Source organism: Zalophus californianus, chromosome 5 (assembly GCF_009762305.2).
Source record: "Zalophus californianus isolate mZalCal1 chromosome 5, mZalCal1.pri.v2, whole genome shotgun sequence".
In the NCBI taxonomy this organism is placed as follows: domain Eukaryota; kingdom Metazoa; phylum Chordata; class Mammalia; order Carnivora; family Otariidae; genus Zalophus; species Zalophus californianus.
The window spans coordinates 128388516-128406203 of NC_045599.1; positions in this window are offsets into that span (position 1 = coordinate 128388516).

A 17688-nucleotide genomic window follows, 5' to 3' on the forward strand; every position below is an offset into this window, starting at 1 on the left:
AGAAGCACTTAGAAGACTTAACTAAAACACAGATCGCTGCCCCAGTAAGTCTGGGGTGGGGCCCAAGAATGTACATTTTTAGGAAGTTCCCAAGTGATACTGATATTGTGAGGCTAATACTTTGAGAACCAATGCCCTACATCAAAGGATTTCATGAAGACAAAGTAGATAATATAAGGTGGCTTCTGCTAATTTGAATCTCTGCTTCAGCAAGAGTACTAACCTTATTTGATGAACAAGTCAATTCAACTTCTGCATCTCAATTAGTGGCGTCCTTGACTTTAAGAAAACCATAAAATCAATGTGTGCTTCAGAATTATCAAAATTTGGTGTTCAAAGTTTAACCAAGGGTCCACCCTAAAGAACAATGAAATTCAATGTCAGATGCTAATTCTCTAACTGAAGCTAAAGCCTGAAGGAAATATCCCATCGTTACCTTTCCCCACTGCTGCCTTATCCTATGAAAAATAATGCAAGGCATGGTCAAGTCAAGGACACCATCAGAAAGAAGCCAGCAAAACAGGCAGAAAAGACACCAAGAGCTTTAAACTCAAGATGCTTTCAACTCCAAAACAGCCATGTTCTTTCTCTTTAGTTCATCCAGTGTTTCTGACGGAAGTGAAATTCTTCTCTGGCATCCAAGAAAGATTTATGACCGGAAAAGAACAGATTTTACCTGGCAGCTGGTGCGTGCAAGCTTTGTTCTCTTTCATAGCAGGTCCAATTCCTCTTTATTTTGCAGATGCTAATATTAGACTCAGTTAATCATCGCACATTCCTTTTATTAGGTGAGGAGCTACATTCTTGAAACCACTCTCGAGAAAACAATCCTTCACTTCCAGACCACCCTGAGTTGTAGACTTGGGGTTTCGGCAGCAGTAGCACCACTGGGTCATGTGGCAGACGTCTGGGCAGCCCAGAGACATCTGTTCTTCAGCCTCAACCCTTTGCAAGTGGTTCAGGAACTTCCTCTTTTCTTGCTCTCTTGGCCCAATGTTGTTCCTTCTACAAACATCCAGAAGGTGTTAGTGCCACCAGAGTATCAGACTTTTATTGCCACTTTCCTGATGGGAAAATTGGCCTGTAATGAAGGCCAGCCTGCTAGAATAGGATGTATTCAATCTACTTTATTTGAAGCCCTAATTCAGACAAGTTAGATCCATCTGCGTTTTGTACAAAATCTGAAATAGTTAGACCATATTAGTTCTGTTAGTTCTCGGCGAATATGTCTTGTTTTAATAGTCATTTCTAAGTTGATAATTGGCAAATTCGTAGCCAATTTGCCATAGAACCATTGTGGTTAGATTCTGAGCCAATCCCCAGATGCTTCCTTAACTCATTTTTCTCCTGAAGTACAGTACTACACTAATAGTAGCATGAGATCTCATCACCACTTTCAACTATCTACTTTTGAAATTAAAACATCCCAAGTTCCAGTTGAGGACTCTAGGGAGTGATGCTGGGACTCTCCTTCATTCCCTTCTGTTCCACCCATAGTAACCTGCAGAACTCCCAACAGTGAGGTGCGGATCCCAGAAAGCAGAAAGGGGATCCTGGGGGGAGACTTAAGGTGATGGCAGCAATGGAAGTCTAGGCCTTTGGTGAACATCAGCAAGCAGGAGCAGATATCCACAGTTTACATGGCAGTCCCAGTCTCTGCTGAGTGACAGTGATGGTAGAAATGGGGAGTAGGGAAACAAGAGGAGGAAAAGGGGACCCCTCACAGAAGCAGTGATGCCTGCAGGGAGATAAGCTTCTGGCTTGGCCTCCAGTTCACAAGAAGAAAATACTGCAGAGTCTTGAATTAAGAAGTGGTCCATTTGAGGGCACCTGGGTGGCTCAGTCGTTGAGCATCTGTCTGCCTTCGGCTCAGGTCATGATCCCGGAGTCCTTGGGATCGAGCCCCGCATCGGGCTCCCTGCTCTGCGGGGAGCTTGCTTCTCCCTCTCCCACTCCCCCTGCTTGTGTTCCCTCTCTCGCTGTGTCTCTGTCAAATAAATAAATAGAATCTTTAATAAAAAAAAAAGAAGCGGTCCATTTGATGACCACAGTGGAACACACACACACATACACACACACACACAACACACACATTGCCAACAAAATCCTTTGGGGAATTGCTTCACCAAGGAAAATAAAATGGTGTATAATTGGCACATCAATTTGAAACATAAATCCTTCCAATATGCTTGAAAATCATTTATTCCTTTAAATCTTTTAGCACCTACTTCTCTGCCCACCCCCAGATTCCATTATCAGACCTCACCCATCAACTATTTACTGAGTACCTACTCTGTGCCAAGACCAACCTCATGTATCTACTGTTAGTTTGCACAATCTACAAAGCATTTGCTGTGCGTCAGAAATACTCACTTGCCCAGTTCCTTCCCACGTACTGCCTCTGGGCCCCCTCTTTCTTTTCTTCTTTGCTCCTTCTCTTCTCTAAAATTCACTCAACCTGACTGGCCCTCCTAGAAGGCCTGTGGGTGCTGCTTATTCTAGAATCCCACTCCTGGTCATATCCCAAGCCCAGATAGACGAGATTCCCCCCTTCTCCCAGGATAAGGAAATAGACACCAGTCCTGGCTGCCGCAAGACTGTGAAACAGGATAAATGAAGCCTGCCTCTATTTCTGCCTACATTCTATTTTCTAGGCTCTAAGAGGACTTGCTTCTTTTTCCTTCTTTCTTTCTTTTCCCTCATTCCATTTTTCCTTTTATATCCCTTTGTTTTTCTTCTCTTTCATCCTTCTTTTCAACCTTTATCTGTGAAACTCCTGCATTCTGCTAAGTGGTATGAAGAATCAGAGGAGATATCAAGTATACACATGCCCAGCTCACACAGAGGAGAAATGCATATATTAGGCTGCAAATGATGAAAACAAGGAATTGAGAAGTACATCCCACAGAACTCTTCTTGGGAAAAACTCCTTACAGGCATTCATAGAAGGCTCAAGCCTATTAGACTTCATTTACATTTCATAGCTTTTACTGAATTTTCTTCAACTGTCTCTCCAAACATACTTCTCTGGTCCATAAACCATTTCCAGGGAAACTTAGATCATATTGGGTATAATTCCTGTAACTTTGCAAGAATATGAGATGGACCATTCATTTCTAAGCAAAGCTCTCTATTTAAAAGATAATGTTTAGTAAAAGGTGAATCCTCAGTCAGCATTGTCCATAACACCATCCTCCCACATTCTGATAATCATGGTGTTCTGTATCTCCTTAAAATACTGCTTACTGGAACCTGCATGCCACTTTTAATTTCATTACTTCTTTATAAACATTTATTTATTAAACTATGAACAAGTCTATTCAGATTGCATGGGGCCAAATGTGAGAGAAATACTAATAACATTGGATATGCCCAGGCTTCCCCAACACTTTTATTGCTTTTAAGTAAAAAATTTTTCATGCTAAAATTAGATAACATATAAGGCTTGGAGGTGACTTCTTTCAGCATATTGTATTTTCCTTAGGGATAATGTAATATGGAATTCCAAGGAGGGAGCATCCAGGCTATGTTGTGAAGTTTGTGAAATATTATAGCATTAAGGTAACCACTTACTCCTGTGTGTCTGGGGGCTCCAAGAAGTCAGAGGAATTGCTCACTGGCCCACTGCTTCCTGGAGTGGGCTTTTTAAAAGTGGGTCACTTTTAAAATGACCACAATGTAATTAGGAGGCAGCCTGATCCATAAAGACCACCTAAGGCAAGGAAATTTACCTGTAGGATAGACATTAGCTCTGCCTTCCCTTGTCCTGGAACATGATGAACACACAAAGGCAAGCTCCTCTTTAAGCCACCTGGAAGAAACAGAATCTCTCTCCCGGGAGTCTAGCCAAGGAAAAGAACTTTTGTTAATCATTACTCATTATCAATTTGGCCAAAGGATTGGGGGTTTATTTTTTTGCATCTGGGTGGCACAGACTCTGGGCAAACTTTATCACATAAACAAGTAGTTTACAATTCTGGGTGGTTTCCCTGGGGCAAAAATTCTCACACTTGTCCTTCTGAATTTCTACTGGGATCTATTTCACCTTAAAATAAGAAAAGACTTGGCATTTTCAGTCATCCTCTTGACTTGGTAAGATGGAATCCTCCGTGCATCTCTTCAGAGCTCAGGAGGCTTTTCTGGAGAAAAAAATAATTGTACAGACTATCATTTTCATGTACAGTTATCCTAAAATGGAATAATCATTAAAAACACTTCTGTGCCTTCTTCTGCCCCATCATCTGGTGCTGTAGACTCAAGGATACAGCTGGCCTTTGGGAACAGGGGAATGCTTTTCAATACTAGTAATGGATCTAGCTTTTCTTCCTCAGGATTAGTTATTCGAATGGTGACCTTATTTGATTTAAACAAGCCATGTTGGTTCTTCTGCCTTCAACAAATAGAAAAGTCCAATAGAAAATCCACATTAACTCTTATGGATACCAGATATGCATTATTAATTACTCTAATTCTCAAAGGCACTTAGAAACACTTAGTTTTCATTGCTTATAATGCTCCCTGGGGATATCTCAGGCAAAATATCATTTGCTTAGGTAGGCAGGAGATTGTGAGGTCTTTCATTTTATTTCTTTTCCTGAGAGGACTTGGAAAAACTGAGAGACTTCCATTCCTCTGATATGAGACATAAAAAAGTAAATTATTCTTTTAGAACCCACCACCAAGCAAGATGGACTAGCCAAGATTGTTCCTAGTCTAAGAAAAAGCCAACTCATTTAGGCAAAATCAAATTGTACTTTTCTAGAGATTAAATTTGAGACAGCATTTTTCAAACATTTGTCTTTACTATAACTCACAGCAAAAAAATGTAATTTACATCATTTACACACACATATATATATTTACCTGAAAAAACATTTTGGGATTTTTTGGGGCTTTTTAAATAACATTTTGTGAAACATCACTTATTCATACCATGTGCTATGAATGTGCTATGCTCATGTTCATGCTATGAACTCTGATGTTTTCATCTCTTCTATTTCATCCTATTCAATTCTGTTTCATTCTTTTTAAAATACTAGCTGCAACTCACAAAATTGGCTTCCCAATCTATGACCCACAGTGTGAAAAAAAAACTCTTGGGGGTAGGGGAGAAAGAAAATAATTTTATCATAAATCCTCTAAAAATCCTCCCACTTCTACTGAAGATGCTTAAATTTCCCATTGAAGATGGCATTGCTTTAGCTAAAATGGTCTCTATTATTAAAATGTAAATGAACCTTGAACGGTAAGAGATTCAACTTGGTCTATCATTTACACCTTTATGAGACTGAAAATATTACATGACATTGCAACACATCACACCACAACAGAAAAGAGGTTGAATAGGGGAGGAGATGAGAGTGACAATAAGAATGCTCAGAGGAAGGACTGGGTGAAAGGCTTCTAAGGAGATTAGGGCACCTTGGTGATCCTAGACCTTTGCCCTCTCCCCATGTGAAGGTAGAGAGAATGTAGGCTTTTTTTTAATAACATTTTTTTAAACATTTATTTGTGTCACTTATGGTAGAAAAATGTATCTAGAGATGTGCATGACCCAGTTGTTAAATAGAACATTTCCAAGGTGAACACATGCCCTAGCTTTTTTACCCACTTTCTAAGATAGCCAATTCCTCCTTTCTCCCCACCCCAAGGCCTCCTCAGCACACCTCGAGTTCCCTGACGGCCCCCCTCCAGTCCAGCACATATCATAGGGCAAGAATGGGAAATGCATGCAGAAATGGAAGGAACATAACCCAGCACCATAGGGCCTGCAGTGAAGCTTCCATTAAGCAAAGGAACAACCCAGGAGCAGGAGGCCCCACCTGGCCCCACCTCTTCCCCTTCTGTACACTCTTTCTCCCTCTGGGAATGTCCTTCCCATTCTTCTGCACCTTGCTCACCTTTTCCAATAAGAAGTTTCCAACTCTGCCAGCCCTGCTCTGAACCCCAGGAGCACTTTCTACCAATACCACTCCTCTGTCCTTTCAAAGCAATGTCTGCATACGTCCATCAGAGCACTGCATGCAGAACATCATCACGGTTTGATTGGCTGCCTCAGTTATTAGATTGTCAGTTCCTTGAGGCACCTAGTCATCCCTAGTACCCAGGACAGTGACCATGCCCCTTACTCATTCATACCTTTCATTCATTTAACAAATACTAACATAGTGCCAGTACACTGGGCCAGGTGTAAGTAGTGCGGTGATGAGCTGCTGTTATAGAATGTTTGTCTATTTGTCAGTGTTGTCTGTTTGTCAATTAATAAATATTTGCTGAATGAATGAAGGGATGGAGGAGTGAATAAATGAACCCCATACTGTCATATACTGTTACCGCACCACTTCATCATATACACCTATCCATTCCAGGACAGCTTTGATTGTGAGGAAGCCCTTATACTGAACCAGTCTTTTGCCCTGAAGCTTCTATGTATTAGTCCATAAAGAATAAGAGCAGCTGACAATAGCTGCTCTGTCTCTGGGCTTTCTCCTCTCCAACCTAAACATCCTCGGTGCTTTCAGGGGTCCCCAAGATAGCTGCATCAGCAATAACATGGAACAATTTGAGTTCCCTCACCCATCTACTTGCTCTCCTAGAAACATCTTCCATGTGGTCTGTAATCTCCTGTAACCATGACACCATGACAAAACCCCAGCCTCCAGGTGTGCTAACTGCTGCATCTGAAACTACACATCTATAGACCCAAACTCTTGATATATCAGCTTCTCCGAAAAACACATTCTCTCATTGACTTACTATTAATGTTGGCCACATACTTATATTTGAACTATATAGGGTTGTTTATCCAGAAACTCCCTTTACTTCTTGAAATTTTGGAATGGCCCTCCTCTTTCCCCCTGCCCATAGCACATTTAAATGACCATTTTGAAAGCTTCCTTTTTTTACATGATTGTGTTTCCCTGGCTACAGGAGAGCCCTTACCAAATGTCCTATCAGAATTCTTTCACAGAATTTTCTGGGTCTCTTTCAAGTCTAGTAGCAAAAGTCAGAAGAGGGAAGACTCACAAGCATTTAAAGTTCATAATGCTGCCTGGCGTGGAAAAATGGTCTGTAGTGAGAGAAGAAAACCCAAAGGAGAGAATGCCACCCAAAGAGAAGCCAAGACTAGAATGGAGGGCCCCAGGGCTTTTGTGTCCCTTGCCCAATTTATCCCTGAAACCTAGCAGCAATATTCTGTCCCTCAGTCTGGTTGTTCTTGGATTCTGAGAGCCAATAAATTCCCTTTTTTGCCCTTTTGCCTAATTCCAGTTGGGTTTCTGTAAGTTGCGACCAAAAAATTCCTGACTAATACAACCCCTAATTTTTTCTTCCTGAGTGTTGCCATGCTGTTCCTAAACCAAATAATCTCATCCTGTACTTACATGTTTTTCAACTCAAAGGTAGGATCTTACATTTACTGCTGTGGAACATCATCTTGTTTTATTTGATTCATAATTCTAGTGTAGCTGTTCACAAATTTGTACACACTACTGTCAGTTGTCCTAAGAAAAAGTGGCTTTTGTAAACTTTTGGTAGCAGAGCTAGTCACCCTCATAAGACCCTGCTGAGTGGCAAGAAAAAAATAAGTTTTCCAGTAACAGTGTCTCAAAAAAGACTTTTAGGCCGAAAGAAACTGACTTGATTCTTTTGAGTAAATTTTTAGTCCTTTAGAACACTCCAGCCCCTCTTCTCCAAGATGTTGACTGGCTAAAGGAAGGAATCATGAGATTTCATGATGATGGAAATGGGGCCCCAAATCCAGGTGACTTCCTCCGGTCTTCCCTGGTCTGTACAGTGGAACAATTTGTCCGGTCTCATCCCAGAGGTGTTGAGGACTTCACCTAAGCATTGGGTCATCATAGTGGCATCCACAGCTGGATCAGTGGCCCTGACCAGTCGACTCTGGTTACAAACTTACTTTATGCTGTTATCAAATAGAAACAAATCCAGACTTACCAAGGAAAGACTTTATTCAAAAGGATTGTTCCAAAAGAGAGAAGAGAAGTAGGAGTAGGGACTATTGTTATAGGGAGGACATCTTGAGCATAAGGTCTGCAAGAATTTCAAGAGTTCGCAAAAATAGTTTTTCTTTTATACAGAGGAGTTAACAAGACTAAAAAGAACTGGATGTAGGGAAATGGGATGAAACTGTGGTATGATGGAATCGTAGACCAGAGAATATTTTACCCTGAGGCCAGCCTATTCATAGGAGGGCTTGTATGCTGATTCAGGCTGAGGGTGGGCCAAAGTTCAGAGACCTGGGGTAAGGAGAGAGTCTTAACTAACTGAAGTTCAATTAGAGGGCAACTGGGTAGCTCAGTCAGTTAAGCGTCTGACTCTTGATCTCAGCTCAGGTCTTGATCTCAGAGTCATAAGTTCAAGGCTCTGCAATGGGCATGGAGCCTACTTTAAAAAAAAAAAAAAAAACTTAAAAAAAATAAATGAATGAAGTTCAATGAAAAAGTATTTTTTCCTGTTTAGTCAATAGACACAAGCAATTCATCTAATCATTTATGAGGCAAAATGGGAATTTGGAGGATGTGTGTATGGCCTTGTTGTAGATAAGGCAGGCAGCATGGGGAGAATCTTATCTAGGTCATATGGGAGAGGGTGGTTCTTTGCAGTGAACCCTCTCCTGGAACACAAAAGGATGGGGGATTTCTTCCCCTCTCTTGTTTCAGGATCACAGAGCTCAGGTAAGGTCCAACATTGTCACTGTGAACCTTGGTTTTCAGTCCAAGCCCTCTTAGCATCTCCATATGCCCTCTCCAGGGCATGTGAGAATTTCTGGGCTCCAAGAATGACACAGATGGATCACAGAAAGCTGGAAGTGGTGCCTTGGATCCATCTATCAAGCCACCTCTCTGTCAGTGATACACCATCCTGGAAGCTATTGATGCCCAGCCCATTGTGAGACTAATTCTAGAAGTTTGCAGGTTACCACAGACTCTGCCTACAGAAACTGAACAATCATCCCAATATGATTGGATTCCCATTCCATAAACCTATCTGAATACTTCTGCACCCTTGAATTTTGGGGCCCTTGAATAAGGTCCCTGAGGGCCCTACCATCAGACCTTCATACCCTACTTGGTCTCCTTTCTCCTTCCCACAGCCCTCTGAGATTACAAAGGGTGAATTTTCCTTCCTTCCTTAATGGCTTCCATGACATGATACTTAAGTCCCCTCTGCCCTCAATGATCAAAACCATTAGTAGGAACTAAAGTTTAGAAAATCTATTCTCCCCCACCAAAACTTGTCTTCCAAAATATAATCAGTTTGTAAACTCAAAACTTCCATTTTGGAATTTAAAGTTCAGCATTGTCTTTGTTGTTGCATTCCTGCTGCAAAAATTCTAATATTCTGCAAGGCAAATGGGTGCCTCTGGCTGTCTAGGAGGTCACATATAAGGAAATTCAAATATGAAGATTATTTTACATAAATCAAAAATATTATCCCCATTACATTAGCATGGAAATAAAAATGGAACCTATTTGTGTCATCCAAATTATTTGTTAACTCTGATCTCATTCACCCATAAATTTGAAAAACTCATCTTCATTGGTAAAAAGAATAAAATTATTGAACAAGGTAGAGGATCTTGGAGATGCACCTCTAAAAATATGTTTGCAAATGGACTGTGATCCACAGTGAAAATACTGCTTGCCTCAAATTTATTCTGATGTTAGCACAAGTAAATCATTTTTGGGGTGATGTAGTCTACAGACCCTAAAGTGACCCCCAAAGATCCTCATCTTCTGGTATTCATGCCTTTCTGTAATCTCATTGCCTTGAGTCTGGGCGTTACTCGTGAGTTGCTTCTAACCAATAGAATATGGCAATGGTGATAAAATGTCTCTCCTTGATTATGTTAAGTTGTATAAGACACAATCTTGTTAGAGACTTTCTCCCTTGCTGGCTTTGAAGAAATAAATGGACATGTTAGAAGGCCCACATGTCAAGAGGGTGAGGGTGGCCTCTAGGAGCCGGTATAATAGATAGTAGATATATATTGTTTTAAGACACTGTGTTTGTGGCAATTTGTTACATAGCATAGAAAACTAATACAGAATCATATAGTGAGGGAACAAACTGTTCAGATATGTGCCTTGGTTCTGATCCCTGCTTCAGATTATATTGCCTTTTTAGGCAGGTGGCTGAATCAGTACTCAGAAGAGCTAGGATTCAAGACAAATCCCAATAAATGGTGACAAACAATTCCCTTCCCTTCTCTGTGCCTCACTTTTCTCATCTGTAAAATAAGGACATCATAATGGGTGAACTCTAAGGGACCTTTCAACTCAAAAGTTTAATGTCCTATCATCCAAAAAGAGGAAGATACCCTTGAAATGCATTGGAAGTGAGGTGAAACAAAAAGGAATGTAATTTGGAAATAATGGAACAGAAATGAGCAAGTTTTGAAAACTGAAAGGAAATTCAGTTCTAAATAAAAATTTGTAAAAAGCCCATATACTGATAGTCCCATAGAAGTCAATGAAATGAAACAACCCAGACCAGTTACAAATGTGATGCTGGCACGTCTAACAAGTGGGCAATGGGGCCATTAGTACTTCTCAGATTAGTTTTATGGACTTCATTCTGGAGACATATGTTGTTTAAAAAAAAAAGAAAAGAAAAGAAAAATTCTAGTTCAAATCTTTTCCAGTGAAAGAAAAAAGAACTTACCTTCAGCCCAACTCTGAGAAACTTAATATGGAAATCCTCTTCGGGTTGTCCACCCCTAATAACAGACATTGCTCAGTTATTAGACCACTGTCATGACTTCTGGTTAGTTGGAAGAGCAGAGCCAATGTTCTTAGAAGTAAACCAGAGCAACAAACTCATGTGAAATAGTTTTGTGGGTCTCCATTTTCTAATGCTACATAAAGAAAGGCTTTGAATAGTGTTGGATTCTGGGAAGAACCATGGTGAGTATTTTCTAAGATTTCAAAGTCAATGGGGGATATAACTGAGAACATAAATTCTAAAACCATCATAAGCCGAATGTTGGAAAAAGAGAAGCAAGTGTTCTTTTCAGTGTGAAGGAAAAAAAAACCTGCTCATTAGAGCCTTAGAATGAATCTACTCTTATAAGTCTAATCCATGAATAAACTAAGAAATAGAACTTTGCTGAAAAATTCCTCATGGATTTACAAGTTGCTATAAGTCCCCAGGGAGTGGGGTTTGAGCTATAAAGTTGCCTGAGGTACACAGCTCTGTACAGTGTAGTGAGAATTTGGAAACTGACATCTCTCCACAACAAAGACACTACTGATACCAAAAACCAGACCTATCTGGCTTTCCGTCCCCTGTGTTAAATAGTACTTAGTGTGGGTTTAAGAGTAACTTAATGGTTGCTGGCTTTAAAAAGAGGGAATTTTTGAGGGACTATTGGATATGGGAAAGCAGAAGTGCCTATCTAGATTTCTTTAAAACCTGGGACATGGAAGTCATTTAATTAATTTTTTATTTTAAATTGATAATTATGAATGGTGTAATAATACTCAAAATTCTTAATTACTTAAGAACATATAAATAAGACCTGAAAACAAGTGTACATATACTTTTATTTTCCTTGTCAAATGAAATTACAATGTTAAAGAGCCCAGCAAATGGAAGGTATCAATAAATTTAGGTTTCATTTAACTTTCCATTCTGTGCTTTATCCAAATTCCCTATAATAATGGACCAATTTTTTGCCAACTCTTAGATTTTGTAATGAACTCAGCTGAATGTTAAGTGTGTTGTTTTGGGTGGACACCAGGTATAAACAGTCACAAAACTATATTATTAGTAGACTAAGCTGATGATATTGACTATCTTGCACGTTATACCAAGCTCTGGTAATGGAGTACTCAATCCATTTTTAAAGTCGGCTTTGACTAAATGTAACATTTCTTTCTTCCTCAAATGAGGAAAGATCCAATTTGGTAGTACTGCAGAAAATAGGAAAATTATCAACTTTGGGGGCATAAGAGTGCTGGTCACAGTAAGGATTATTTTATCTTCTGTATGTTTTGATCATTAGACTGAATCAGAAAACTGGAAGTCAGTGATTCATAATGATCTTACCACCTTAGACAGCTGGTTGCTCACCAGATAGAGGGCTTCAGATAAATGTTCCATGACCCTGAGATCTCTCCAGGATGAGATTTTTATTTACCTTTGTGTTCAATCAGATTTTCTAGTTCACATTCAAGAATTCAATTTAAAAAATTAGCAATTTCACTCAGTATTTTTAATTACTTACCAAATACTCATTCACCAAAGAATGTATTGGTGTCCAGCTATATTCAAAACACCTTGTCAGTTAGGTAGAGCAGTGTGGGGATAAAGATAAAGGCATAAATAAGATGTAATTTCTGGCTTTTAAGAACAGCTTCTCTAGTAAAAGAAATGAGACATAGTCACAGACAACCACACTACAAGGTAGGATATACCCTAACAGGAATACAGGTAATATGCAATATGAGTTCAGAGGCAGGATAATTTGATATTGGCAATATTCAAAATAAGATTTGACAGTATTTATCATTGATGCCACAATGTGGAACAATCATAATTATCTTATAATCAAGGATCTCAGAAGTAGGAGAATTCTGAGAAATCATCAAGTCCAGTCCTCTGTCCCATGGGTTCTTAAGTAGAAATTCATAGACTAACTTTAAGATATTCAGACCTTCTACATTGCATATCCTTCTCTGTCTCCTTTGGAGACTCATCCTCTTCTATCCCAGCATTAAATATTGAAGTGCCTCAAAGATTCATCCCAAGCCCATCCATCCATATCCAGGACTTCAATAGTTATATATATCAATGACTCCTAAATTCATCTCTCCAAACAGGATCTCATTTCTAAGTTCCATATATTTCAGTGCCTACTTGGCATTTTCACTAGGAAAACTTAAAGGCAGATTACACTCAACATGTCTGAGATGTATCTCATAATCTTCCCACTCAAACCTGGTCTTCTTTTATACTTACCCCAGGCATTCATCCTTAAACCCCTACAATACCACCTTCAACACTGAAACTAGACCATCTTTTTGCAATTCATATCTGACCATGTTACATTTTTGCTAAAACCCTTTAGCAGCTTCCCATTGTTCATTACTTAAAACCCTAAACATGGCTTCAGGTTTTGGATGCTTTGGATTGCAAATAACAGAGATCCCCACTTAACTTTCTTAAATAATAATTATGTCACTTAACAAGAAGTCTTTAAAATAGTGGCTCTGGATGGATCATCAACATCATCAAGGACCCAGTTTCTTTCCAGTCTTTCTTCTCTGCCATTGAATTTTTTTTTTAAGATTTCTGGTTTATGCTCACCATAGTCTTCATCATGAAAAAAATTTCCTTTCCATACCAATCCCTCACACATTTATTGTGTACTTTAATTATGATGAGGGTACTTCTGCAAGGTGTTTTCAAGTGTGAGTATATAGGGTTCCTGAGATCTGTTGCCTCAACAGGGTGCCCAGTTTGAGAACCATCACCTTGGTCACATGACCAAAAAACATCATGGTCCTATATCTATTTATTTATAAGGCACCAACCAATGAGTTTCAAGGTCAGAAGCATTCAGTTGTATTGGACTGAAATGTCTAATGGTGTTTGGTCAAGCATAGGTTGGCACACTGTGTTGCCCTCAGTCTACCTCCTAATGAGATGAAATATTCATCAACTGTGAGTCATAAACTCTCTCCTTGCCATGTACTTTGCTGTGCTGAATGCATGCAGGGATTTAACTCAAGAGATGATAAGGAAATAAAAGGTAATATAAGAGGTATGATTTATTATTTTAGAGCCATGCATTGGAGGAGAGGCACACCAGGCAGAAAGGTACCATAAGATACCCTCCTTGGGAATGGCATGATGCTCTTAGGAATGCAGGCTACCAAGGTGAGTATACCAGGTTTTGATCCAATATCAACTGCAAACAAAATTTGATAAACAAAAAATTCATTTACAGTGAAGATATGTTACTTGTGGTCATTACTTAGAGGTAGCCAAGGTGACCTTTGTGACCTCCAAAAGAAGCCAACCACCCCAGTCTGAAGAGAGACCAATACTTAGAATCAGGAGGGATTGGAGTTCTAGCCTAGTCCAAACATATAAAAGACATGGCACAATGACCTTAGCATGAGCTCACAGAAGAAAAGTAGAAGCCAAGATGAAGTGGTCTTTCCATCATTAGGAAAACACACAGAAGTCTTGTAAGGAGAGCACTATGAAGTTTATGTAATGAAACCAGGTGGAATTTGGTGGTGAACACTAATTGAGTGATAATTTTGGATGGAAAACAAACATGAATGTTCTGGATGTTTTCCACTCTTGATCAAAAACTCTTAATTTGTCACAGTTTCTTTGAATTTTGAAGATCATTTGAATACCCATCAGCCATTTAAAGTCAAACTGAGCAACCAGAGGTTGGTTGATCAGATATTTTCAAAACATCCATAATTCCAGCAATCATATGAAGAAGTATAAGAAAGACATTGCCACCTCACACCCATTAGGATGGCTATTGTCAAAAAAACAGAAAATAATAAGTATTAGCAAGGATTGGACCTCTGTGCACTGTTTGCAGGAATGTAAAATGCAGCTGCTATGGAAAACAGTATGGAAGTTCCTCAAAAAATTAAAAATAGGACTACCACATGATCCAGCAACTCCACTTCTGTGTATACACCTGAATTTAAATCAGGGTCTCAAAGAGATATTTGCATACCCATGTTTATAGCAGCATTATTAACAATAGCCAAGATGTGGAAGCAACCCAAATGTCCATTGACAGATTTATGTAAAAACAAAATGTGTATACATACAGTAGAATATTATTTGGCCTTAAAAAGGAAAGAAGTCTTGCCACATGCTACAACATGGACATGAACCTTGAAGACAGTATGCTAAGTGAAATAAGCCAGTCACAAAAAGACAAATATTGTATAATACCACTTATATGAGGTATCTAGTAGTCAAATTCACAGAAATAGAAGAATCATGGTTACCAGGGAAAAGGGGAGTCGTTGTTTTAGATTTGCAAGATAAAAAAAAGTTCTGAAGATCTGTTTCACAACACTGTGAATATACTTAACATTATTGGACTTAAAAATGGCTAAGATGGTAAATTTTATGTTATGTACTTTTTACCAAAATAAAAGACTACAAATTCTCTCATTGACAATGAACTTCAGTAGAGATCTGGTGAGAAACTTCTTCACAGACAACGGGAAGATGGATGGGAGAAAGAATACAGAGTTTTAAGGGGTCTGGACTTGGCTGTCCTTCCTAGTAACTTAGGAAGTATTGAATGTAAATGAAGATAGAGCTGAGATAATAACCTCAGAATACAAAAGGGATTGAAGAGGTTAATGCAAGACCTCCTTTCTGCTAACCGCAGGTCTCCCCAGTTCTGAATGTCCTGATAGATCCGCATCTTTTGATAACACAGACCCACCCACTCTCTCCTCCTTAGAACCTGTACTACCTGAACTGTCAAGGCAAAGTCTTCATATGATTTGCCCCTATCTATCCATTCTGGGAAGAAGGCTAAAAGAAAGTACTTATATCCTGGGAGCTAAAACACAAGAATGGATTGGGCTTGGGGGGAAACCTGGGGATCAGGTGAGCGAGCTAAGGGGAATACGCATACATAGTTCTTTAGTTTGGAGCAAGGCATTGATTCAAAACATTCAGGCAGTGAGAAACCAGAGGGTAACAAAGAACTAAAAACAAGGCTAGCCAGTGGGACAGAGCCTGAGGAGCAGAGCCCAGTAGTCCAGATCATAGGCATGAATAGGAACTTCAATTCCCCAGGGGGTAAGTATAACTAACGGAGGTTTCAGAACTCAGTCAGGTGGTCCAAGCAGCACACCCAGGAATCCTACAGCAAATGTAACTGATGCCCGTCAGAAAGCTCTTCGCAGCAGAAATATAGACCATTCCATACAGAAATTCATCTTACCTCAAAGACCCAGATTGAAGACTTCACCAATTATTGACCCTTCCAACTAAGAGTAAGAAAAGGCATTCACTGTTTCTAGCTTGATCTCTTTCCATTCATTGCCTTTAATTAGATTGCAAAGACTTTATTTCTGGAAGTACAGAGGATATGATTACCTGGAAACTGCCCACTACAGAACAGCTAGAAATACTGGAAAGAGTGAAAGAGAGCGAATCAAACATTCCTGTAAATTTATAGCTGAGCTCACAAAAAAAAAAAAAATCAAGGGCCCCAGGGCCCCAAAATTCAGAAGGAACTGAATGAACTCCAGAGCAGTAAGAGCATGAGCCAAATGGCCACTACCCTTGACATGAAGGAGAGGTGGGGAGTTTGCCATTTTACAGAAACCAGGACTTGGGTCTTAACAGCCATGCCAGAAAGAAGAATGAATGTTTTGGAGAAATTTTGCCATGACTAGGTGCCTCTCTTGGGTGACTTTGGTGGACTTCTAGCCTCCTTGTCAGAACCAGTCCCCAAATCTTTCTTCCCATTCGTTGTTCCTAAAGATGAATATAATGAACTTTCTTCAGTGCTTCTTCTGGATATGTTTATCTCAGAAAGTAGAGGACATTGAAGCTTCTTAAGTACAATAACAAACCCTGGAGACCCTCAAAGTCTTCTAGTTTGTGCAAAATTTAGTCATCCATGAGCCTTTAGCTTCTCGTCTTCTCGTCCAGGTTCACAAAGTTTAGGAATACATATTCTCACTTGCCTCGTTAAAGGCTCCTAGATTCTGTAATCTATAGCCCAGAGGATCTTGAGCCCAGAACCTACCTTACCTTAAAATGAACAGTTAAACCTAGAATGTTCTTTCAGAAAAATTCAACAATTATTCCTTTTAGAAGAAGGAAGCTTGCAAGTTTTTTGTTTGTTTTGTTAGGTTTCCTTTTTTTTTTGAATCATTATGTCCCCAACATCTAGCAACAAGCACTTAAAACATTTATTGAAAAGGGGTGCCTGGGTGGCTCAGTCCATTAATCGTCTGACTCTTGATTTTGGCTCAGGTCATGATCTCAGGGTCGGGATGGAGCCCCACGTTGGGCCCCGCACTGAGCACGGAACCTGCTTAGGATTCTCTCTCCCTCTCCGTCTGCCCCTCCCCCCACCCCTGCCCCCTTCTCTCCACCCCCCATCCCTCCATGCTCACAAGCACACATGAACTCTCTATTAAAAAAAAAAATTATTGAAAACCAATGAATGATTGCAGGCCTTTATACCACATCATGTAATCAGTCTTTCAGCACAAAAGGGTGGCATCTCTGGATTGTGATCTCAGTTGCTACTTAGAACATTAATAGGCTGGGTGATGTTTTCCTCTGTGCTGCAAGGGAAATCCCATGCTCAGGGGATGGCTTTTTCCTGCCCTAAAGACCAGTCTCCCAGTCTTTGCTTCATAGCCTTTCTCACTTTCTTTTTTCTTCTCTTTCTGGCTTCCTCCTACTTTGCAACCTTCAAGTCAAACAGCTAAGTTGAATTTTGTATGAGCTTAGTTTTTTTTCTTAATCTATTATTGAAGTATAATTGACATACAATGTTATATTACTTCCAGGTGTACTGAAACTACTGCTTCAACATTCTATACATTACTCAACATACTGCTCAACAATTCTATACATTACTGATGATGCGACAATTCCAGACATTACTCAATGCTCACCACAATCACTGTAGTCACCATC